General features: G+C 47.5%; 1 protein-coding gene and 1 long non-coding RNA gene across 6 annotated transcripts in view; one reads left to right on the forward strand and one right to left on the reverse strand.

The window, feature by feature from the left end:
- Positions 1-10,261, forward strand: part of LOC123581017 — a 28,487-nt gene extending 18,226 nt beyond the window's left edge. Inside the window, exons 3-4 of the long non-coding RNA XR_006703555.1 lie at positions 2,268-2,432; positions 10,069-10,261. This is a non-coding gene — a long non-coding RNA (uncharacterized LOC123581017). The remainder of the gene's footprint in view (positions 1-2,267; positions 2,433-10,068) is intronic.
- The window catches only part of EVA1A (eva-1 homolog A, regulator of programmed cell death), a 47,135-nt gene extending 25,081 nt beyond the window's left edge, over positions 1-22,054 (reverse strand). For 2 of the 5 annotated variants that reach the window (XM_045446630.1, XM_045446627.1), the window contains exon 1: positions 21,943-22,048. The gene's annotated coding sequence lies outside the window, so the exon portion shown is untranslated. Of the gene's footprint in view, positions 1-14,100; positions 14,734-20,550; positions 20,593-21,942 lie in introns of those variants that run through there. The other 3 variants (XM_045446625.1, XM_045446626.1, XM_045446628.1) reach the window with 3 other exon arrangements.
- Positions 22,055-22,698: the final 644 nt, after the last annotated feature.

Raw genomic sequence — 22,698 nt, forward strand, 5'->3', positions numbered from 1 at the left:
AGAGTTAGGTTCACACAAAATCCACATAGGTATTTATAGCAGCTGTATTTGTAATAGCTCCAAACTGGAAACAACCCAAATTTCCTACAATGAGTGAATATTTAAACAAAATGTGGTACATCCATGACATAGGATACTACTCAGAAAAACAAAACAAAACAAAACAAAACAAAATCTTAACTCATGCAACAACCTGGATGAATCTTCAAAAAATTATGCTGAGTGAAAAAATTCAATTTCAGAAGGTTGCATATTGTATGGTTTCACTTATATAAGATTCTTGTAGTGTCAGATTATAGAAATGGGGAACGAATTAGTGGTTTCAGGGGCTAAGGAGGGGGTGGGGTCAGAAGAGTGGTGAGCACAGCTATAAGAGGGAAACAGGGGGAGGCTTGTGATGATGGGAATGTTCTGCATCTTGACTGTATCAGTGACAACATCCTGGCTGTGGTCATTGTACTACAGTCTTGCAAATTTTTATCATTAGGGAAACTGGTTCAATGGAACATAGGCTCCCTGTATTATTTCTTACAATTGCATGTAAATCTGAAACCGTCTCCAGAGTCATCCTGAATCATAATTTTCACATTAAAGTTTAAAAAGCATGAATCCAAAAGACTCAACCAAGATATCAGGGGAAATTCAAAATTCTTTCTTATAAGCAACAGTTGAAAGGAAGAGAATTTCATCTGGGGAAATCTTGGAGAATGAGGTGGTGAGAGTTTCCTTCTTCTAGAATATGAAGGGATTATGCAGAAGAAATTAGACTTGGTTCATGCAGCACCAATGAACAGAACACAGGCTAATGTAGGGAAAACCTCATAAGCTTCAGGATCAGGCCTGAATTTAAACCTCAGCTCCACCATCCCCTATCTTTAAGACAGACAAGTTAGTTGACCTTATCATTAAAATGAGGCTGATTCCTATCTCAACTCATCAATCAGCATGGAAGCAGAGAAACAGAAACTGTTTCAAGTATTTTCAACAGAAAGAATTTAATGCAGGGAACTGATTACAATGGTAAAGATAGAAATGCAGGTGGAAGGTGAGAGAGAGGCTGAAACGTGAAGCCTCACATAAGAAATGACAAATTCGAGGGTTAAAGTACTTCTGAAATTGACATGACTTTTAAAGCTTATTTATTTTGAGACAGAGAGCAGTGGAAGGGCAGAGAGAGAAGAAGAGAGAGAATCCTAAGCAGGCTCCTCACTATCAGCAAGGAGCCCAATGTGGGGCTTGAACTCATGAACTGTGAGATCATGACCTAAGCTGAAATCAAGAGTTGGACACTTAATCAACTAAGCCACCCAGGCACCCCTCAAATTGACATGAGTTTTAAAAGATGAAATTAGTTGGAGTAAGGTTGTATGGGGTGGGACCATGAGGCAATCGAGAGAGTAGCAAAATTGGACAGCAGACAGTTGAAGGGACAAAGGGAGGACGCAGTGTTGCCCAAGAGCCGGGTCACTAGGAAGAATCTGGAATCACAGAGATGTGGCCACTACTAGAGGAGATGCTTGAGGAAGAGACGGAGGGAGAAAACACTGGCTTCCTCCTTTCCTCTACCCTCTAACGTCCCAGTGGTGCCTCCATGGGCCAAACCCAGCAGGAAACCAGAGCACCCTTGAGGCTGAGCAAGGCAGCCTGCAGGTTGGCTCCTGCTGTCCAAGATAGAACAGGGATCAGAAGGCAAATAGGCCCAGTCTGGTGCGCTTCTGGGTGTTTGTGAGGATACAGAGTATGTAAATGCCTGGCACATAGTAGGTGCTCAATAAATAGTAATTCCAACTTTTATGTGCCGGTGTTATATGATAAGCATTTAGAAGCACATTTTCTCATCACTTTATATCTAAATATATAGTAACACAAGCTGGGATATCTGGCTCATGCCACATGGACTCTGCCAAGAGTGCTTTTTTTTTTTTTTTTTTTTCCAAATGGGCTACATATCTGAGAAATGTGAAAAGCAGCCCTGTCCTAGAGTTTCATTGTATAAAGCAAATGTTGAATTTCCACAGCTGCTGGCTTCTGCCTACCCAGAGGAATAGTTTCAGTGAAATATTAATCTTGTAGAAAGCCACACTGGGGTAAGACTGCACAGTAATTCAAGCAGCATGTGCAAAATTTATTTAGTGTTGGCCAGGGATGGTTTTAATTATGTGAAGTCTTCAGAATGAGAAGAAAGTGACTGAAGATGCTTGACTAAATCAGTCACAGAGGCTCTGGATGCTCCCAGCACCCTCCCCAGTTTCGGTTTATTTCTGCAGGCCCCAAACCACAAACACAAAGGAAGCTTCCATGGAACAGGATTACAGCACTGCCAGCAACCAGCAGCAGAAATGCTGCTGCAACCCAGGTGCAACCAGCAGCAGAAATGGCCAAGACAGGAAACATCAGCACCAGCAGCGCAGAGACCTCCATGTAACATGAAGGTCAGGTGTCCAGGTGTGGGAGGATAACCAGAGCGGGACAGAGGGAGACAGGATGCAAGATGCTTTCATCAAAGGTCCCAGGTGGATGCAGGGTGCAGAGTGTGCCTGCTGTGCACCGCTGGACACCTCTCATTTCCTGGAAGTCACTTGGGGAGGCATGGTGTTGCACTTGAAGTAGCACTTGGGAGCTGAGAGAGGGCCTGTACCCATCCCTAAGGACCATATGTGCCCTGAGGACTGGACTTTGCAGAGAGCAAAGTGGAGCCAGTCCTGTGGGCCTTAAAAATAGGCACCGGCCAGAAGCCACAAGGTGTCCCCTAAGCTGGTGGGGAAAAAAAAAAAAAAACCCAGGAAGGCAGCCTCCAGGGCCCTGGCACCAGCCTGGAGACAGGGGCTTCTGGCCCAGGAAGGCCTAGATGAGTGAGAAATAAGAAAGAGAACACAAATTTGCAAAGGAGATGGATGAGCAAAGGCTGGTCCTGTGAGGGTTTGGAGATGAACAACAAGGTTCTCATCATCAGCCCTAGGTCAGCCCATCAGGGGGTCAGTATTTAGTGCCTCAAGTCAGATAAGGTGCCAAAGCCAGGCTGCTCATAGCTGAGAGGAGTGACCTGACAGAGGAGTCCAAAACACTGAGGTTGGACAAGGAGGAATGGGAGTCTCCACTTGGATTTGCCAGATATCTCTCCAGCCCATTGTGTCCTAAATTCATTCCTCGCCCACCCGTTTCCTCTTTTCTCTACAGTGTTCATAATATCCTGAACCTCCCAATCACTCGGGTTCAAACTTGGGGGTTATCATGAGCCCTTCCTCTCCCTTGCCCTGAAAATTCTACCTCCTATCCCTTCTGACTCTCCGTGCTCTTGGCCACTTGCCTAACTCAAAAAAGCCTCCCACCCAACCCCCCCCCCCACCTCCGCCAGCATCATACACAGAAGCCAGGCTGAGCACTAGGAAACTGTTCTAATAATGCCACTCCTCTGTCCTAAAATCATCTCCTACACAGTAAAACTCTTTCCAATAACAGCCCAATGTCAAGCAAATAGAATCACTCTCTTCTTTGTATACTTCCCAACCAGTTCAACCTCTGGGTTTTACTCTGCTAAATGTACTTCTCTACATTATTGCATTTCTGAGTCCTACCCATCCTTCAGGATCCACATCACATCACCTCCTGCAAGAACATTATTTGATCTTCCCCTGCATACATAATTGTTCTCCCTTTTGGACTTCTATAACCCTGTGTGCCAATCTTCTGCATATAGTAAGAGTGTGTGCTTTTTAAAAAATATTTTGCACTAGGCTATAAGCTGTTTGAAAAGAGGGGCCTTCCATCATATTCTCCTTCATGGAGGAAGTATTGGAAAACCCTGGAACATGAAGTCTGTCCAGTTTGTAATAAGTGTAAAGAAGTGTGGGGGAATACCACTGGAAAGGAAGAAAGCAAGACTGGAGTCATGCTGTGATCCTGGAGTGATAACTGCAGGTACTTGGGAGTCATCAGTTGGTATGTGCCCTGACGAAGCATACCAAATGTAGAGGAAAAGGTCCATGGCTGGACTCTAGAGGGAACCAGCCTGCCAGTGTCAGTTGCAGAAAGAAGAAACTGTCATGTGGACTGGCAGGAAGTGGTCAGACAGAATCACAACATTCCTACCACACTGGGCCTGAAAAGAATTCCAGCCCCGTTGGTCAGCCATACCGACATGTCTTGAATCTCTGACCGAATCCTGTGTGGCTTTCTCTTTAGAACTGCAAGTAAGGGGCACCTGGGTGGCACAGCTGGTTAAGCCTCTGACTTCAGCTCCGGTCACGATCTCACAGTTCATGAGTTTGAGCCCCGTGTCAGGCTCTGTGCTGACAGCTCAGAGCCTGGAGTCTGCTTCAGATTCTGTGACTCCCTCTTTCTCTGTCCCTCCCCCACTCACACTGTCTGTCTGTCTGTCTGTCTCTCTCTCTCTCTCCAAAATAAGTAAACATTAAAAAAAAAAAAAAGAATTGCAGGTAGGGCTGGACATGTGGGCAGACTTATGGATCCTTAATCAAGACCATCATTAAAAAAGGCCATCCACTTGCCATGTTATTCCTAACCAGTATTCCTCACACGGAGGCTTTGGTCCACCACCAGAGGCACTTCCCCCAAGTCCAGGCTATCTGAGGCATCTGCAAATGTGGGGAACTCAGAAATAATGCCCCACCAAGGAACATGCAAATGGGAACAAGACACATTCCTAGTCATCTGATTCTTTTTTGTGTGGGCCTCCTGGTCCCAAGCTGACTTCTCCGTTCACTACAGTTAACATCAGAGGATAGATCAGAAGGGTGGAGCAAAATCCCTGAGTTCAGGGAGTCTGCAAGGCCAGTTTAGTCCTTCGGGGAGATGAAGGAATGAGAAAGTCTAGGTAGGGGGTGTGCCAGCCTTCCTTGGCAGGAACCACGTCAGTCCTTGGAGGCAGGCAGCTTCCACCTGAGCCCTTCCTGATGGCTATTTGCCAGGGGCAGCTAGTCCCACAGCCACACAGGACCTGCTCTGTGCCACTGCAGTTCAAGTCAACACAAGGCTTGAGCATCTGGAAGGTGAACATTCCTGAGCGGGGCAGACGTCTCTCTGATTCCAATAGGGAGGCCCTCCCAAGCCAGCTCCAGCAGCCTTCCTGAAACCACAGCTGTCTTACACCTTACTCTGATACACTGGAGCCCAACCTACATGTTTCGAAGGTTCTACAAATGTTTGAATCAAATTACATTTTTAAAAATGTTTTTCAAACCAGAAGCAGATACAGTCACATATGTGATAGGCCAAGCGTGAACAATCGCAGACCCCATGAGCTACAGGTCAACACACTCATGCTCACTTCGGAATAAAGGTTCTCCTGCCAAAACCGTGCATATGTTTGAACACATGTAATTAATTAGGAAAGCTGCAGTTCCAAAAAATGTCTTTTAACAATTCAGACCGCAGCAAGTCTCCTCATGCTGCAAAATCGGATGTGTAGATACTGCCACCCTGGCTCACGTGGGCCATGCTCAGTTAAATGCCAGGCAACCCTCAGGGGAACCAGCTTGCTCATATAAAGATCTAAGAGTGAACGGTACAGCAAGGAGTGACCACACAACATGCTGCACCGTGTATCACTGGCAGCTTTAGTGCTTGTTTTAGCCTCAGAGTGCTCGGCAAGCTTTTGGCGGGGGGGGGGGGGGGGGGGGGGGGGGGGGGGGGCACCTGGGTGGCTCAGTCAGTGGAGCATCCGACTTCGGCTCAAGTGATGATCTCAGGGTTCATGAGTTTGAGCCCCACGTCGGGACAGCTCAGAGCCTGGGGCCTGCTTCAGATTCTGTGTCTCCCTCTCTCTCTGCCCCTCCCCTGCTTGCACTCTGTCTCTCTCTCTCTCAAAACAAAACAAAACAAAACAAACAAAAAAACAAAAAACAAATACACATTAAAAAAATTATTTTTAGAGTTCTCGGCAGGCTTTTAAAATACCAACTCAGCAATGTAGGGCCATGCTGTTACCATCCCCTCCTATAACTGATGAAGCGAAAATGACAACTGAAGTTTGGACTCCACCTGCCAAATTAAATTAACCTTTCCCTTCCCTTCCCTCCCCTCCCCTTCCCTCCCCTCCCCTCCCCTCCCCCCCTTCCTTCCTTCCTTCCTTCCTTCCTTCCTTTTGCTGTGTTAAAGGTTTTAAGTGATTACTAGAGAGAAACAGGCATTGGAGTTTCTGAAAATAATTTTAATAACATAATTAACGTTTCATAATGATACACTATGTTTTGAGCAAGTGTTTTCTGCCAAACAAAGATATAAATAGTTTGAAGAACCTGTTCATCTATTCCTTTCAATCAGATCCTTTGTAATTAAGGAATGCAAACAGTTTTCACATAGGGTTAGTGAGTCAACATTATAAGCAATTTTTCCTGTATTCCTCTTTCAAAGTTCTGGGTTGTTTTAATCAGAATAACCTGAATCTACAAGGGATCCTGCTTAAAAGTGTTATCACTACCAATGGCTGGCAGTCATAATTTTCACAAGGCCATGGTGCTAATACAAAACATCAGGGACGCATTAATAGTGAAGGTGTCTGGAGGCTGTACCCATCATTCCAGACCCTCCATTTCAAATTTTCATGTTCTTCATGACAATGTCATTGTTTCCATTATTCACCGTATGTTATAAGCTAGAGTTATCACAGAAAATAACATGCAACAAAATATTGGGCTTTTTTTCTTTCCATTTTACTCATTGATATGCCATATAAGATTTAACTTAAAGAGTTTATTTTAATTTTTATTTATTTTGAGAGCGAGAGCATGAGTGGAGGAGGGGCAGAGAGAGAGGGAGAGAGAGAATCCCAAGCAGGTTCCACACTGTCAGCGTGGAGCCTGACTCGGGGCTTGATCCCACGAACTGTGAGATCATGACCTAAGCCAAAATCAGGCTGACTCAGCCAGGCAGGCACCCATCCCTTAAAGAGTTTTAATGCGAAAAAATTTTTTCAATCACTAGATCATTCAATACATAGAAGAAACCCAATATATTTAGCAGGAAGGGATTAAAGAACAGATCTTCTTGATTAGAAGGGCAGAAATCAGATGACAGTTGATGTGCTTCAGCAGAGCCCCACGTACAAACTTGGGGCTCAAAAAGATAATTGTTGAATTATCAGTGTAGCAGAAATGGCAGTCTGTTGCTCCTAAAATTGGGAAAGGGAGAAGCTTTGGAAACAGAAACACAGAGAAGGCCACGGAGGCAGTTTTGCTTGTCCTAGGAGAACCAGGTTCCTACAGGCAAGGAAGCAGGCCTTTCTTCGTGTGAGGCAGGGCACCCCAGAGAGATGGCAGTGAATGGGTAGTCACATGTGGCCACTGACCACCAGGGCCAGCATAGCAGTGGTGTCGGCGTAATGGAGAGAATGTCAGGAGCCGTGAGGTCTCTGGGCTCGTGGTAGAAGAAAAGTAATGGTCAAATGATTTAGAGGGAAGAAGTCCAAAGGAAAGTGCAGCTTGAAGTGAGTAGAAGCAAAGCACAGACTAGGAATCATTCATGTATTCATTCACTCACTCATTTATTGACTAAGCACCTATTAACACAAGCATGATACTAGAGGCTGGGGTTACAGAGATAAACAAGCTCCAGTCAGTGTCTCTCTGGAGGAGACAGGTATTATTCCCAAAGGGGAGCACAGGGAGAAAGAGAGGATGGGGGGACAGAGAAGTGAGTCTCCAAGAAGAAATGGGAATTGCAATCAAATGGGTAATAGCTGAGGATGGGGCAGGAGGAGCACATTCCAACAGAAACAGTACTCATGTAGAAAGACAAGATTTGATATGGAAATCTATATAGTTGGGGAATAGCAGGTGGGTCAAAAGGAATGAAGCACAAAGTGAAAGGAAAGGAACAGCAATTGATGATGCTGTTGAAGGGACTTGGCATACTCTGCTAGGGAGCTTGGACTCTCCCCTGTTGGCACTAAGGAGCCAAAGAGGACACTAAGCTGGGGACAACACAGTATTCATAAGCTGCATGCACACTTCCCTTTGCAATTGTTTCACTCCATTTGCTTGTGTGGCCTCCCACAAAAACTCCCTGAGAGCAGGAACTGTCTTTGTCACCTTTTTCATCTTTACATCCTCAGAACTTAGTGTAGTGGCTGGAATGCAACAGGAACTCAACACTTACATTTTACAAACTGGTAAATGAGTGAGCAAAGTGCCAAGTAGGGAAGGACAGTTTAAGAGGACAAATGCACTCGAGCATGGCTTAGAGAGCACTGGCCAGGGCAGAGGCTGAGAAGTCAGGAAGGGAAACCATCTGAAATATGACAAATCAGGAGCCACTAGAGACAGAATCCACATGTCCCCAGCAGCACATCGAGGAAGTGGACAGAAAGATGACCATCGGTGGAGATACCTTACTTAGAGTAGATACCACTCAGTCACCTTGGCCTCGGGAAGCAGTCTGAACTCCTGGGCTGTGTTATGAGCTGAGCTGTGTCCCACAAACAAACAAACAAACAAACAAACAAACAAACAAACATATGGTGAAGTCTTAACCTCAGTACCTCAGAATATGACCTTATTTGGAAATAGGATCTTTGCAGGTTTGACCAAGTAAAGATCAGGCCATTAGCATGGATCCTCATCCACTGTGGCTGGTGTCCTCATAAAAAGGGGAAATTTGGGCTCAGACACACACACAGGGAAGACGATATGAAGACACAAGGGAGAAGACAAAAATGCTACAGGAAGCTATCTGGCTACTAGAAGCCGGGGAGAAATCTGGATTGGATGCTTCTCTAGTGTCTTCAGAGGGAGCCTTGCCCTACTGATACTTTTTCTAGCATCCAGAACTGTGAGACAATAAATTTGTCTCACAAATTTATTATCTGTTGTTACCTGTAATTATCAGTTGTTCTAATCCATTCGGTTTGTAGTACTTGGTTATAACAGTTCTAGCGAAGAAGGCTGGTGGTCAGAAGCAGATCAACAGCTGTGGCAGACACCTGTGTTTATCTCCCCAAAAGGCATTTCCCCTTCCTGCTTGCTGCAGGAGCCCTTTTGTTGTGTCCATCTGCCAGGGGCCAAGGCGTGACGGGTCATGCGACTGATCCACGTCAATCATGGCGGTCTCTTTGCCATTCCATTTACCATGTGACCCAGTTCTGCTCACTAGGTCTCACTAAAAGGACTGCTGTATCCATGACATAATTCAGTTGTTCTTGGATATTTCTCAGTCTCTAAAGCCCTGTTTAAAATATTCAGTGCAGACTGTGTCTAGCTGAATCTGGACAGATACTAAATTAATGATCAGTGGGGTTTCTAGACAACCCAATGGAGATGGTAACTGAATTGATTTCCTTGACCACAACCTGGTCAGGTTTGTCCTTTCGGGAGCTAACCTTGGCCTCTAGAGTTTAAACCTACAAATTTTCCCTCATCTGATACCATTATCTCCATCTGACACTATTACCTCAATCTGACAAACATCTCCTGGGTATCTAAATCAGGCAGTGAATCAGGCAATATTCTAATCTCAGCACTTGCATTCAGGGATTTCCTAATCTGTAACCTAATGCCACACTGTCTTCTCCATATTATAACATGCACAGATCATCAGGTTAGAACAGTAAGTCTGGGTCTGAGTTTTGCTGCACGTCCTCTGTCCAGCACAGAAGAGTAAGCTCACACCTGATATTTTCCACAGTTAAAACACACGTCCAGTCCTTGCTGTGCCGGAGGCTAATTGACAACCTTAAAGGGTGGAATGGGTCTTCACAGGGACAGAAAGAAAGGAGAGGAGAGAGCTGGGAGACTTAGGGAGAGGGACTTCATGCCCTGCAAGGAGGGGAGATTACATTTAGGAATGGCACAGGCTTTGACACTAGACCCAGGTTCAATGTCAGCTCCATGATGTACCAGCTATGTGATTGTGGGCAAATGACTTAGTATTTCTACAGTTCAGTTTGGAAATACAACTTGATATTCTTAAGAATTGTGCTTAACAATGGGCCAATCTAAGTAATGCACCCAGCATGGTGTCTTGTGACCAGCAGGTGACCTCCCAGGATATGTGTGTGGTTCTGAGTCACACATACAGAATGTCTGAACTTTTATATATTTTTTTCACTGGAAGAATTGGTCCACTGAGCATTGAAGACACAACAAGACATGTTCCCATCAAACTGGTCAGGTAGTCCTGTCACTTTCACCTCATAGTGTGTCACAAACCATTTCTCCCTATGATCTTCCATTTAGTTCCCCTGAATTAAAGTGATGGCTCTTAACTGGCCTCCCTGCCTCCATTCTCTCCCAGTCCTCCAGTCGAACCTCCAGTGAGCCACCACAATTGTTATTCCAGAGCAGGGACTGGTTAACTACAGTCACAAGCAAATCCAGCCCATTGCCTGCTTTGTACATAAAGTTTTATTGGAACAGAGCCATGCTCATTCATTTATGCCCCATGGCTGCTTTCCCACTGTAGTCGCAGAGCAGAGTAGTTGTAGCAGAGACTGTAAGACCTGCAAAGCTTAAAATATTTACTCTCTGGTCCTTCACAGACAAATTTTTCTGGACTCTTGATAACTTGTTCTAGTAGTACACGCCCCCCAATAACTCACCAGTTCCTCCTGTGACTGGCCTCCAAGAGAAAGTCAGTCCTGTGTGAGTTGGCTCTTGCCTATTTCCTAGCTCACCTCTTGCTACTCCCCTAATCTCCAACCTAATCTCCATCCTCACTGAATGAGTGTCCTCCAAGCACACCAGGCCCCCTTCATCCAGAACACCTCTATTCCCTTTCCATATAGAATACTTCTATCTGTTCTTCACTATTCCTTCTTTTATGAAGCCTTCTAGAATTGCCCCCCTCAGCCCTATCCAAAGACACTCCTTCCTTAGAAGTGATATCCCACCAATAAATGGGACATCGTAGACACTAGAAATGGATCTTCATATCTCTCTTCCTTACTAGACACCCCCACGTTAAACTGTCTTCTCTCTTTATCCCTCCTAGAGCACACTGTTCTTTCCCAGCATAGCATTTACCAGAGTTTGTAATTATGCATTTCTTTGTGTTTTATCTCTTTAATGTCTGTCCCCTAACAACTGTGAGCTCTAAGAAGGCAGCAACCAGACTGTTAAGATACACCACCACATAACCACCGTGTAGCCCGGAGCCAGCCACGCAGTAGTTGTTCAGTTTGTCGAATGAGCAAATGAGTGGACAGATGAAAAAAAAAGATTTTACTAATAAATCAAGTACAAATGAAAGAACCTAAGGCATCAAAACTGTTACTTCCTGAACATACCAGATATTGCCTCTCAGACCCTTCAGGTACTCCCATGGTCCAGAAGGTCAGACGGGCATAGGCACCACTGATGGTTCTGTTGTAGATATTTGGAGCACGTATACCAACCCTCATTCTTGGAATCAGTGCGGAACGTATACATGGCCCCTTGCTGTATCAGTAAATTCAGACCCTGAAGAATTGGAATAAAGCCACATGTAGGATTATATCATTGAGTCCATGTCTGCACTGAACTGTATAATTTCCTGACCATACCCTCCTGAAGAAGGACATCTTCTATTCCTTGTCTGTTGAGGAAGGATGGGCAAGGCTCCTGCAGTTTTTTTCCCCTCTGTCTCTAGGGAGAGTGTCCTGTCTGTCCATCACACCCATACCCAGCCAAAGGGTGAGAGACCTGGGTAGGACAGAATAGGGAGGGGTTTTAGGCTGAAATGATCCTTCCCTGGATCACTCCTACTCCAGTAGTACCTCCAATAGTACCAAGGGAACCTTCAAGTTTGAAATGCGACTCTTGAAAGACATACTGTTCACTTTTTCTGAAATCCAAGCTCAAGATCAAGCAAATAATTCAGCTGAGTTGCTGCTTCATGTGGGGGGGAAAAAATATCCCAAAGCCATTTCCTGTGTAACCTTTCTGATTCTGGACCGTGTCTCTCTGGAAGCCCCATCCATAAAGGCTCTTTGTGAAGGTATGTGCATGTCTCTGAGATGTATCCAAGAAGAGCAAAGATGCCATTTCAACCAAGGCAAATTTATGAAGTTGGCAGCCAAACCCTAATTCTAGCCTTGAGCCTCCGGGATGTCAGCACCATGAACTAAGGCAAAGCTGAATTTCTTGTTTAAGTCAAGCCTTTAACCCTCTGTGGTATCTACCTCTGGTCTGAACAACAAAAGAAACCTATGTATTAAAACACAGAGATTGTCTTTGGCTCTATATAAATGTATCTTCTCAGAGCCTGTTGGACCTGTGTCCTTTAAGCCTGGTAACAAAGCATTTATAAGGAAATGTCAATATTTTCCATTATTAAGAACTTCAATGGCAGAAGCCAAATCATCTAGGGTCATTCTAAGTGTAGGGTGACAATCGCTTTATCATGTGCCTTCCATTTCCTGTCAGATCCAAGCAACTCTTTGTCTCCTGCAAATTTACTTCCATCCCCAATCTCCTTTCCCTCCACTCAGATCATAGGTCTCATGTCCATTTCAAAGCCAGTGTCCCTCCCTGTCCCCACACTGTGCTGTGAGTCCCTTCCTCTCCAGGCTTTGTGCCATCCACCGTCCTTACCAACCTGGTGTCTCCAGAGCAGACACTAATTCCCCATATGTGATGTGGGGCCCCAGCACACTGTGCTCTCTCAGAGAGCATTTCAAAGACAAATTCAGTAGGTGACGTATTGTACGTGATCTGATATGATCTGGATTTAACCACACAGGATGCTTCACACTGGGCATTGTGAAAGAAATTTTCTCTACTCCCCCTAACATCTGAAGCACCTATCAGGGGCTTCTTGAATGATTTCTAACCATCAACATGGAAGTCTTCCAGAACATGGGGATAAATATTAAAAATACGTGTGAAAAAGAAAAATGAACATAGAGATACTTCTCCCAGTGTGCACAGTGTATTTGCGGCCCTTCTGTGGGGCCCACTCTGACTCCGTCCCTCCCTTTATATATACTAACAGGTCTTTCCAGCTCTGAGACACTCCTACCACCCAAAACCTCTCTCTCACGTTACTTCCAAAGCCAAGCTTCTGGAAAGAATTGCCTATACTTGGTATCAACACCTTCTCATTTCACATTTGTTCTTTAACCCACCTCATCTTCCAAAGTCTCCTCATCAGGTCACCAATAGCTCCCTAATTCCCAAATCCATGGATATTACACTTCTTGTCTTAGTGGATTTCCACATCATTTGATGTTATTGATTCCTTCCTCCTGGATACTCTCCTCTTCCACATTCCAATCTCTCATCTCCTCCTGCCTCTCTACCCAGCCCCTTCCTGTCGTCTTCACTAGGTTCCCCCCTTCCCCTCCCTCAGAGACCACCCACTGTCTGAGGCAGTCTGGTACAGACAGGTAGCACAGGCCTGGATCTGATTGCTTGGGCTAATATCCCAAGTCCACGACTTACTACTCTATGACCTCTGGCAAATGATTTGCTGTCCCTGTGCCTCCATTTATTCATTTATAAAATAGTTACAGTAATAGTTTTCCCTGGCAATGGTTATTGAGAGAATTAACACATAGAAAGTATTCAGAACATACAGCATACACTCAATAAGCATCATAATTCCTCTTCCCATGCTCTATCTCTCTTTGGGCACTGAGCCATACCATGGGTTCATTACCTCTTGTCAAAAGTTGGCCCTTGAGCCTTCCTTAAGACTTCTCTCCTGAATGTCAACCTACAAACCAGTTGTCCACTAGACATGTCTTCATGGCCATCCCTAAGATGCCTCAAGTTCAGTTTGTCTACAACTGAGCTCATCATCTTTTCCTGCAAGTTCCTGCAAGCCCCTCCTCCTCCACCTCTTCCCCCTCCTCCCCATTAAGTCTCCCAATGAATAATAGCCCCACTATCCTTCCTCCTGGTTTCCCAGGCCAAAATCCCAGAGTCATCCTAGGACTCCTGCCCTTCCCTTACTCCCCCACAAAATCAGTCACCAAAATGTGTCAACTTTATTGCCAAAGTATTTCTTGAGCTTGTGTCCAGTTCCCTGCCCTTATGGCCAATGTCTCAGAGCCTCAGCATTTCTCACCTGATGACAATAAATAACAATAATACTAAAAATAATTTTCACCACTATCATCACATACTGATTACGGATCAATCACAGAGTAGTAGACACTTCACATACCTCATCATACATAATACTGAACACCATCCATTCAAGAGGGAGGAATGGGGAGTCCCTGTTTTCAGATGAGAAGACAGAGGCTTAGAGACATTTAATAAATAGCCTGTTACACAAAGGTGATATAGATGGAGGTCTCTCTGCCTCCACACCCCAGGCTCGTTCCACTCTTTAAAGTACAACGGTGTCCCAACTGGTCTTCCTGCCAGCTATATTATTCCTCTCCAATATCTACTTTACTGCCAGAGGGGTCTATTTTTACAATGAAACTCTGACCCAGTCTCTCCTCTGTGTGAAATCCTGCAGGAGCTCTCCAGTGCCTACAGAATAAAATCTAAGTTCTTCATCAAGACTCTCCCTGATGTGGTTCCTTTGTCCCTTTACAGATCTGCCTCCCTTGTCTCCATCCATGCTTAGTCCCTTCCTTCCCTGGAGCACACCATGCCTGCTCCCCTGGCCATGTGGTATTCTTCCTGCTTCCTCTGCCTCTGATGTTCTTCTCTTCTCAGCAGCCTGGATGCCTCCACCTCAGCCTCCTACAAGCACGTCCTCTTTGACTCACCTGCTGTCCAAGCTGGGTGTAGGCGCCCCTCCTTTGGATGCCTACAACCCTCGGTGATAGCCTCTAGCACAGAATTTTAGAGTGGCACCACAGTCACTGGTCGAGCACCTGCTATAAGCCACAGTTCACAGTAGCCTCCAGCAATCTATATCTTGCATTCAGAGAACTTACTTTATTTTTTTAAGTTTATTTACTTATTTATTTGGTGGGGGGGAGGGGGTAATGGGGAGAACACAAGAAAGGGAGGGGCAGAGAGAGAAGGAGAGAGAGAGAATCCCAAGCAGGCTCCATGCTGTCAGCACAGAGCCCAACACAGGGCTTGATCTCATAAACCATGAGATCATGGCCTGAATTGAAATAAGAGTGGGACGCTTAACTGACTGAGCCAGGCGCCCCCAGAGAACTTACTTTAATGAGATGAACAGCAAAATGCTGTAGGCTATCTCTGAGTGTCCAGTGTCCACACTGGATTGCTGAGGTTCTTGAGCAAGAGTATGGTGTCCTTCTCTGTGTTTCCAGGGCCTAGAACTGTGCCTGCCACAAAGGGTGTCAGTAAACACCGACAGTCTGAGCTGAGCAGACACACCAAAGCCACCAAGCTGTCTCTGTGAGCACACAAGCTTCCATCCCCAGGGACGCTCTTCACTTTCATGTGTGTCTTTTCCAGACTCTAAATGTCCAGGTCATTGCTTTCTGTATTTCCACAAAGCCCTCACAGTGCATCCTACTTTAACGTGCAGCGGAGTATAATGTTGGAGAATTCCAGGCCAACCATCCCTGCCCCATGGAACTGGCCCACTGAGGCATGAAAGGACCAAGTCCTCCCAGCAGGAAAGTGTCAGTGCTGACTCCCCTTGCAGTGCTCATTCTGCCCACCCAGTTTCCCAGTCACATCTCACCTTAGCAAGGAAGGTTGCTGCTGTCAGAGGGGGCTCACCCAAGTGGCACAAAGGATGGGAGCTTCAGGAAAATAACGCATGCGTCTTCCAGCAAGAGGCCCTTCCCACCCTCTCCCATGGGCTGCTGGGGCCTGTCTTGTCCCAATAAAGTGAGGGAATAAAAGGACAAGTCAGCTGTGTTTGTGGAGGTGCCCAGAGGAAGACAGCTTTAGGCAGCCCTTTTGATCAGGGGTCCCCGTGCAGAAACAAGATCCCCTGACATCTGTTCCCTGCAGCTACTGACCATCTGAATGACACAGGCAGGAGGGCGTAGGGCAAAGGGGAGAGGCTTAAGTTACAGCAGGTGTTTTGTAAAAAGCCTGTTTTTCTTCTGAGTTTACGGCTGCTTCTCTGCTGAGCAGCACTTCCGCCTCATCTCACCTCGGAGGACAAAGTGCAAGCTGCCCGGGTGATCAAAGAGGAGGCGAGAGGAGGAGGACAGAGGTGCTGATCCCCAGAGCACAGAGCTTCTGACTGCTTCAAACCCCTAAGAAGGCAAGGCCTCAGACATCAGGCAGGGGAGACAGAGAAGGGGGCAAAATGAAAACGAAATGGCCATTCCCACCCCCCAACTCGCACCCCACAAAACCCACACGCCTGTACTTTCCTTTTTGCAAACTAGATTTCCTAAGAGAATCTTCGATGGTCGATAATATGACCATCCTGAAACTGTCTGAGGCCATGGGGAAGGGCTTGGAGTCCGGTGGCCTGATCAGATCCCAGGTCTGCCTATTGGCTGTGGGTGGGATCCTGATTCCTCCTCCAGTACCAACCTCAGAAGGTGGTGGTGAGGAGAAATGCAATGAAAGCAAGCAAAGCCCTTCGCAGGGCTTCTCACACCTACCCCAGGGGCTACGATTATAATCGCCTACCAGCCACCACCCAGGGGGCCGCTTTCCCTGGAGGGATGACGGTCCTCAGAAGGGACCACCCTTCCCTCTGCCTCCGTTCCCTGACCATTCCTTGACCGCGGGATTGAGTCTTCCTCTGCACCCACGTCTTCTCTGTCACTGCCCTAAGCACAGTGTGCTGCATTGGGTGCTTTTCTTGTCTATGTCTCCATGCAGGCCTTGAGCATCCTGAGGGATGGGATGTGACTTTCATGCTGCGGCATTCGTTCACTCATTTATCACTTACTAAGTGCCTCCTATGCGGCAGGGGGTCACTAAGTGGTAAACAAATGAGGGAAGTCTTGGGATGACCTCCAGAAACACCTATATCAATGGTCTGATCAGCAAGCACATGTATCCATCACCTGTGGTGAGCCGTACGCAAAAGAGGCTGACCTCGGGGTCAAACAGAGGGCTGGGAACACAAATACAATTCCCAGCCAAGGTGGCCACCCTGGCGGTAGATCTACCAGAGCCATGTGCTGGATTTCCTGTAAACCAGAGCTGATCAGTCTCCCCTCACCACCCTTCTCCTTTCCTCCTTCCTCCCTCTCTACCTCCGTCTGGAGAAACCTAGCAATTGTGTAGCAATTCATACAGACTTTGGGATGCTCTAGAGGTAACGTTCAAAAGCCCAGACTCAGGAGGGGCCATCCACACAGTTCATCAGCCAGGGCTTTGGAAAGAAAACAAAACAATCCACAATCACCATTGCAGCTTTGTTTGTGACTGTGGTTTCTTTGCTCACTGGAGATAGTGTCCCTCCCACGGCCCCTGGGCTCTGGTCCCATTGCCCTGGAGGAAACAGGCCAGTAGAGACAGGAGGGAGAGCCATCATTCAAAGAGCTCAGTACACCTGAGCTTAAAATGTCACTCCACTGTCTCCCAAAAAACAGGAACAGGCTCCTGGAGCATCGAAAAGTTCATCACCGCCCCTCCAGGCCCATCACCAGCCCTCATCATCACATACCTTCGCATCTGTCAGGCCCTTTCTTGGCTTTGTACCATGTACATGCAGTTTCCTGTCTGCCACACCCATGCTCACCAATACCCGCCAAACCCAGCAAGCTACTTTTCCATTAAGACCCTCCAACATCCTCCTCTTTCGGAAACGTCTCCTGACTCCCTAGTGGCTGGTGCCTTTCAGCCCCCAGGTCTCTGCTCGTATCTCTAACTCCACTTAATACACTGTGATGACCTGTTCACGTGTCCTTCACACATCACAGACTATGACCGTGATGATAAAGACTGCGACCTCTTCATGTTCATATCTCTGGCACCCAACACCAACTACTTATCCCATGTGTATTCCAAACTCACCCTGATACTTCAAGGTGCGATCTAGTTTAGTCTAAACCAAATGCCCCTTACAGCGTCAGATTTTCACAAAGAGGCAAACACCAGTGGTAGATTTCACAGGGAACACAGCCCAAGACTAAACAGGTAAGGTGTCTTTCCCTAGAACCAGACACACAAGTAGGAACCAGCTTCATTAAGAATCTGCCTGCTGGTCAGTTAAGAGGTAATACTCAAGGTGGCGGCCAAGGTGTGATGTCAGAGACCTGAAAACTTGGCACTGGACCTGACATTCCTGTTTTGGGCTAGTTTACCTACTGGACCAGACCTTAAAAGCCTCAGTAAAAATGCAGGTGATGCCCCCAAAGATCTTGGATCCAACCTTTACTCCAGTCATTAGCACCCAGGGGAATCTGTTTCTCAGATCAGCCAGCTAGTAACCCAGGCGAGGGGATAATGCCAGGAGGCAGTTAGAGTGTGGGGTGCAGGGGGACGGCGGTGCCCCAGGGGATCTGAGGGGTTTCGAGCTGAGGGACAAGGAGGTTCTCCCCCTGCTCCATCCTCAAAACCAACCTTACTGGAGTATTTCTGTGACCCCCAACAAAACACAAGGCCTTGCACATACCAGGTAGCCTGATCCCACTGCAGTTGGGGGGTTGACTTGCCAAAACAAGCAAACTCAGGGGGGCCACAGCTATGGAAGAAGCCAGAATACACAAATGTGCAGGTTATTTATGCAAGGCCATCTGGCCTACAGAGCAAGTGACCAAGGGAACAGCAAGGAAGGGGCTCTGCTTTCAAAGGCAGTGCTGCATTCAGGAAAGTAAAAGATTCCAAGTTGGTGAAGTGATCAGCTGTAAACCTCGTATCTGACATCACACATAACTCAAATAGGAGGTCAGGGACTGGTTCCAAACCTGGTTCTCCAAAACCCCATAGGGGGCATTAAATTCTCTTTACAAGTTTACTTTTAATATATAAATTGTCCTTATAACACTTGGAGAGAAAGTGCACTCTGCATTGAATCAAGTGTAAGGTAGGAGACCCAGCTGGTGGCATTCACCCATCCATTGTACCTTCACTGATTGACTTCACCGATATTTACATGCAAGGTGCACACTGCAAAGGGCACGTGCTTGAAAAGGACAAAGCTGGAGTCAGACGGTTCCTGACCCCAAATCTGCACCTCTCTCCCCAGGCAGGTGTACTGACTCCATATCCTCCTCCCCAAACAGGAAATGCTGTCTTGACCCTAACCTTAGGGCACACTTAAGGCTCCATTTAGCATCAAGTTCACTGGTGCTGACCCTGCACCATGACAGAGGACTGACCCAGTGTCCTGTCTCTCTGAGGATGGGTTCCGGGCAAGGAGGAGAGGAAAAGAACAAGAGTTGCAAAAAATAATGGCACAATCTTAGTTCACAGGTGTGGTATGAGTAGAAAAGCCAGTGGACTTCTGCTTTTATTAATGCACACAACTAACCCAGCTCATGTTTACTGACTACTTATTATATGTGGAGGACCACATATAAGCCTCCTGCCTGCACAGTGCCAAGAGTCTAGTTGTCTATGTGAATCCTGGCCCTACCACCCATTACTGTGTGACTTGGGGCAAACTACTTAGCCTCTCTCTGCTTCCATTTCTTTGTCTGGCAAACAGGGCAATACCAGTTCTAACTTTAAAGGGACGTTATGAGGATTGAATGAGTAAAAACATAAAATTCTAAATTTGAACCATGTCCCAGCATGGAGGTGGCCATCAGTATTAAGATGAACAATTATTATCTCATTAGTTAGTTGCACCAGTCTGCAGAGAAGATAAGACTATTTCTTCCTCTTTTACCAATAAGGCTTTGAGAGACTGAGTCAACTTGCTCAAGGTCACAGAGTTAATAAGTGGCAGAGTTGGGATTTGAACACAAGCAGCCTGACTCCCAAGCCCACAAGCTTAACCACTACCACGAGTATAGCACTGTGCTAGTTCTAGGTATGCAGAGACCAGTGTGGGGGTGAACAAAGGATCCCTATATAGTAAACATTACAGGAAAGATATATTGAAAGAAAAAGGCAGAGAAGGGCCAGAGCTGGGGCAGCTGGGAGCAACAGAATTGCTGTAGGAACTGAAGAATGCTTCACACAGCAGAGGACTTGAGCTTTAGTCTCGGGGAATGATGAGGAGTTTGTGAAGGAGGAGGAAGGGCATTCCAAAAAGTCAGGACCTAGAATAGCAAAATAGTAAATTGGGTGGTAAGGCAGGTGCCTCAAGATATGGAAAAAGGTGAGGCTGGGAAGGTAAGTTGAGGTCTTACTGTGAACAGCCATGTGAACCAGTGTTGGAGGTAAGATGTTACTCTGCAAGATAGTGATTCTCAAACTTAATATGCACAGGATCTACCTTTGGTGCTTGTAAAACATGTGCAGATTCCCATCCCTTCTGTTAGCACTGGGGAGCCGACAAGGGTACTGAGACAGTGTAGTACCGTGGCCTGCTGTGGTTTTAACAATAGAATTCTGGCACTGTAACACAAGGAGATTTGGGGACAGAGGCTGGTACAATCGGCCAAACTAGAGCAGATAAGAGGATGAGAGCTGGGAATAATAGCACTCTTCATGAACTGATACATTACACCAGGGTTTCTCAACCTCAGCACTATTGACATTTGGGACTGGGTAATTCTTTGCTATGGGGGGTGTCTGTGCATCACAGGCTATTTAACAGCATCCCTGGCCTCTGCCCACCAGATGAATAGCATCCTCTCCCACTTACCTGTTGACAGCCAAAAATGTTTCCAGACATTGCCAGATGTCACTGGAGAGGCAAAAATGGAAACCCCAGTTGAGAACAACTGCTTTAAACCCTCCCATCCCTACTTTACAGACAGGAGCTCCAGCTGTAGAAAGACACAGGAAGGCCCCAGCCAGGATCCAAACACTCCAGCCACTGATCTTAACTGCTTCTCGGGAAAGAGACTCAAGTCAGACTTCTGGGGCAGAATTATGTATTTCTGGAGAGACCGGATGATGATTAGAGGTTGAAGGAGTGAGGGTCAAAGATGAAACCTCAGGGCTTGGCACTGAACTTCGAGCATAGTAGGAACTAAATAAATCATTTGGGTTTGAAAAGCATCAAGTTGCATTTGCTCAAAAAAGAAAAAGTCTGATCCTCCATGGTGTGAGCGGTTGGGAGGTGATGAGTTCCTGCTCAGTCCGGATAGAGGAACCCTATATAGGGTTGGATATGGGATATGTGGTATAAACCAACTGGTACCCAAATCCTGGCTGGGCCCCTTCCCAGCTGTGTGGCCCTGGACACATTACCTGACCTCTCTGCATCTCATTTTGCCCGTTTGCAAAATAAGGGTAGAGTCCCTACTCAGAGGCTTGATGTGACCACTCAGGCAGTTTAAAAGCAAAATGGCAAGCTAGCACGATGTGGTAGGCCCTCCTCTTCTTCAGAGAGATATCCTCATTACTTCCATGCCTCCTTGCGTCCGGGATCCCGTGCTCCCCTCACTCCTTACAACCGTGGGGAACCCGGACAGAGCACCAAGGAGCCGCCTGCGCCCTTTTCCACCAGCAGAGCCTCCCACTGAGGCTTTAGGGGGCGCCAAGAACCTTTCCACTCCCCAGTAGGCTCTGATTCCGGTGTCCTGGGGGTCGCCAAAAGCGCACGGCGAACTGGGTGCCTCCGAAAAGGGTGAGATCAGTGAGTTCAACGTGCGCCACAGAGATTTGGGGCAGGTCCGCACCCGGCAGGCCCGGGGTCAAAGCCAGTCGCTGCCGCGGGCGGGCCAGGTCAGCCCGTGCTCCCGGAGGCGGAGGAGGACAGAAGCGCCGAGATCTGGGAAAGAAGGACCCGCTCTCCGAAGCCCGGCTGCAGAGTCAGAGAGCTAAGAGTTTGGGGGTTGAGAAAAAGAAGCTAGGGGCGGGGGAAGCAACAGGAAAATTAGAAGAGGAAGCAAAAAAGAAAGCACTGGGAAGCAGAGTTCCCTCGGGGACCCAGCCTACAACACCTGGGCAGGGGGTCAGGAACAAAGGAGCGGCTTCAGGTCAGAAGTGCTCTGGGTGCTTCCGAAGAGGGGGCGCTCGGGGGACGCCCAGGCCCGCTGAGGATGCCTGGCGCCCCTGCTCCCGGGGCGCGCTCTCGGGCGCCGCTTACCTTCGCCGGGGCCGCCGGCGCGCACTTCCGGGGGCTGCGCTCGGGGCGCGCGGAGCCGAGCCGGGGGACCCGGAGCCGATCACCGAAGGGGGGAAGCGGCAAAGCGGTGCCCCAGACTTGGGCTGGCACTGACGCCTCGGAAAGAAATCCCAGTGGAGGAGCCGCCAGGGCTGGCACGGGGCGCGGGGTCCTGGCCTCGGCGCTCACGGGCGGCCGCACCGAGCCCCGCAGACGCTGGAGCAACCCGAGTCAGTGGGAGGAAAAGGTTGTCTCATTTCCTTCGGTCTCCCCCCTCCTCCACCCCCTCGGCTCCGGACCTGCCCTCCCTCTCCCCCGCCCCCTTCCCCAAGCCAGCGGCCCGTGTGGGCGCTGGAAAGACGGGAAACCTGAACGGCTGCGGCGTGCGGCGCCTCCCTCCACGCCAAGTTAGTTCACGCTCCCCAACTCCTGCCTGCCTCCCCACGCTTCCGACCCACTCCAGGGCCGCGGAAGGTTCCCCATCCGCCGTCCCCACCCTGTCCCAGAGCTCTAGCCTTTTCCCCTGCTGGGATGAGTCGAGATTTGAAAGCAGACCTCCAAACTCTTGCCAGCATCCATCTCTCATTCCTGTCCCGTCGCCTGCTTTGAGCCCCCTATTAAACCACCCAGCCCAGAAGACAGCATATAGGTACTTACTTTGTTAAATTTGATCAACTCCCCACCCCCCATCGGGAAGTTTAAAGCCTGATGCATAATCTCGAAGGAATGTTCATTTTG

This window comes from Leopardus geoffroyi, chromosome A3 (assembly GCF_018350155.1).
Source record: "Leopardus geoffroyi isolate Oge1 chromosome A3, O.geoffroyi_Oge1_pat1.0, whole genome shotgun sequence".
NCBI classification, from domain to species: Eukaryota; Metazoa; Chordata; class Mammalia; order Carnivora; family Felidae; genus Leopardus; species Leopardus geoffroyi.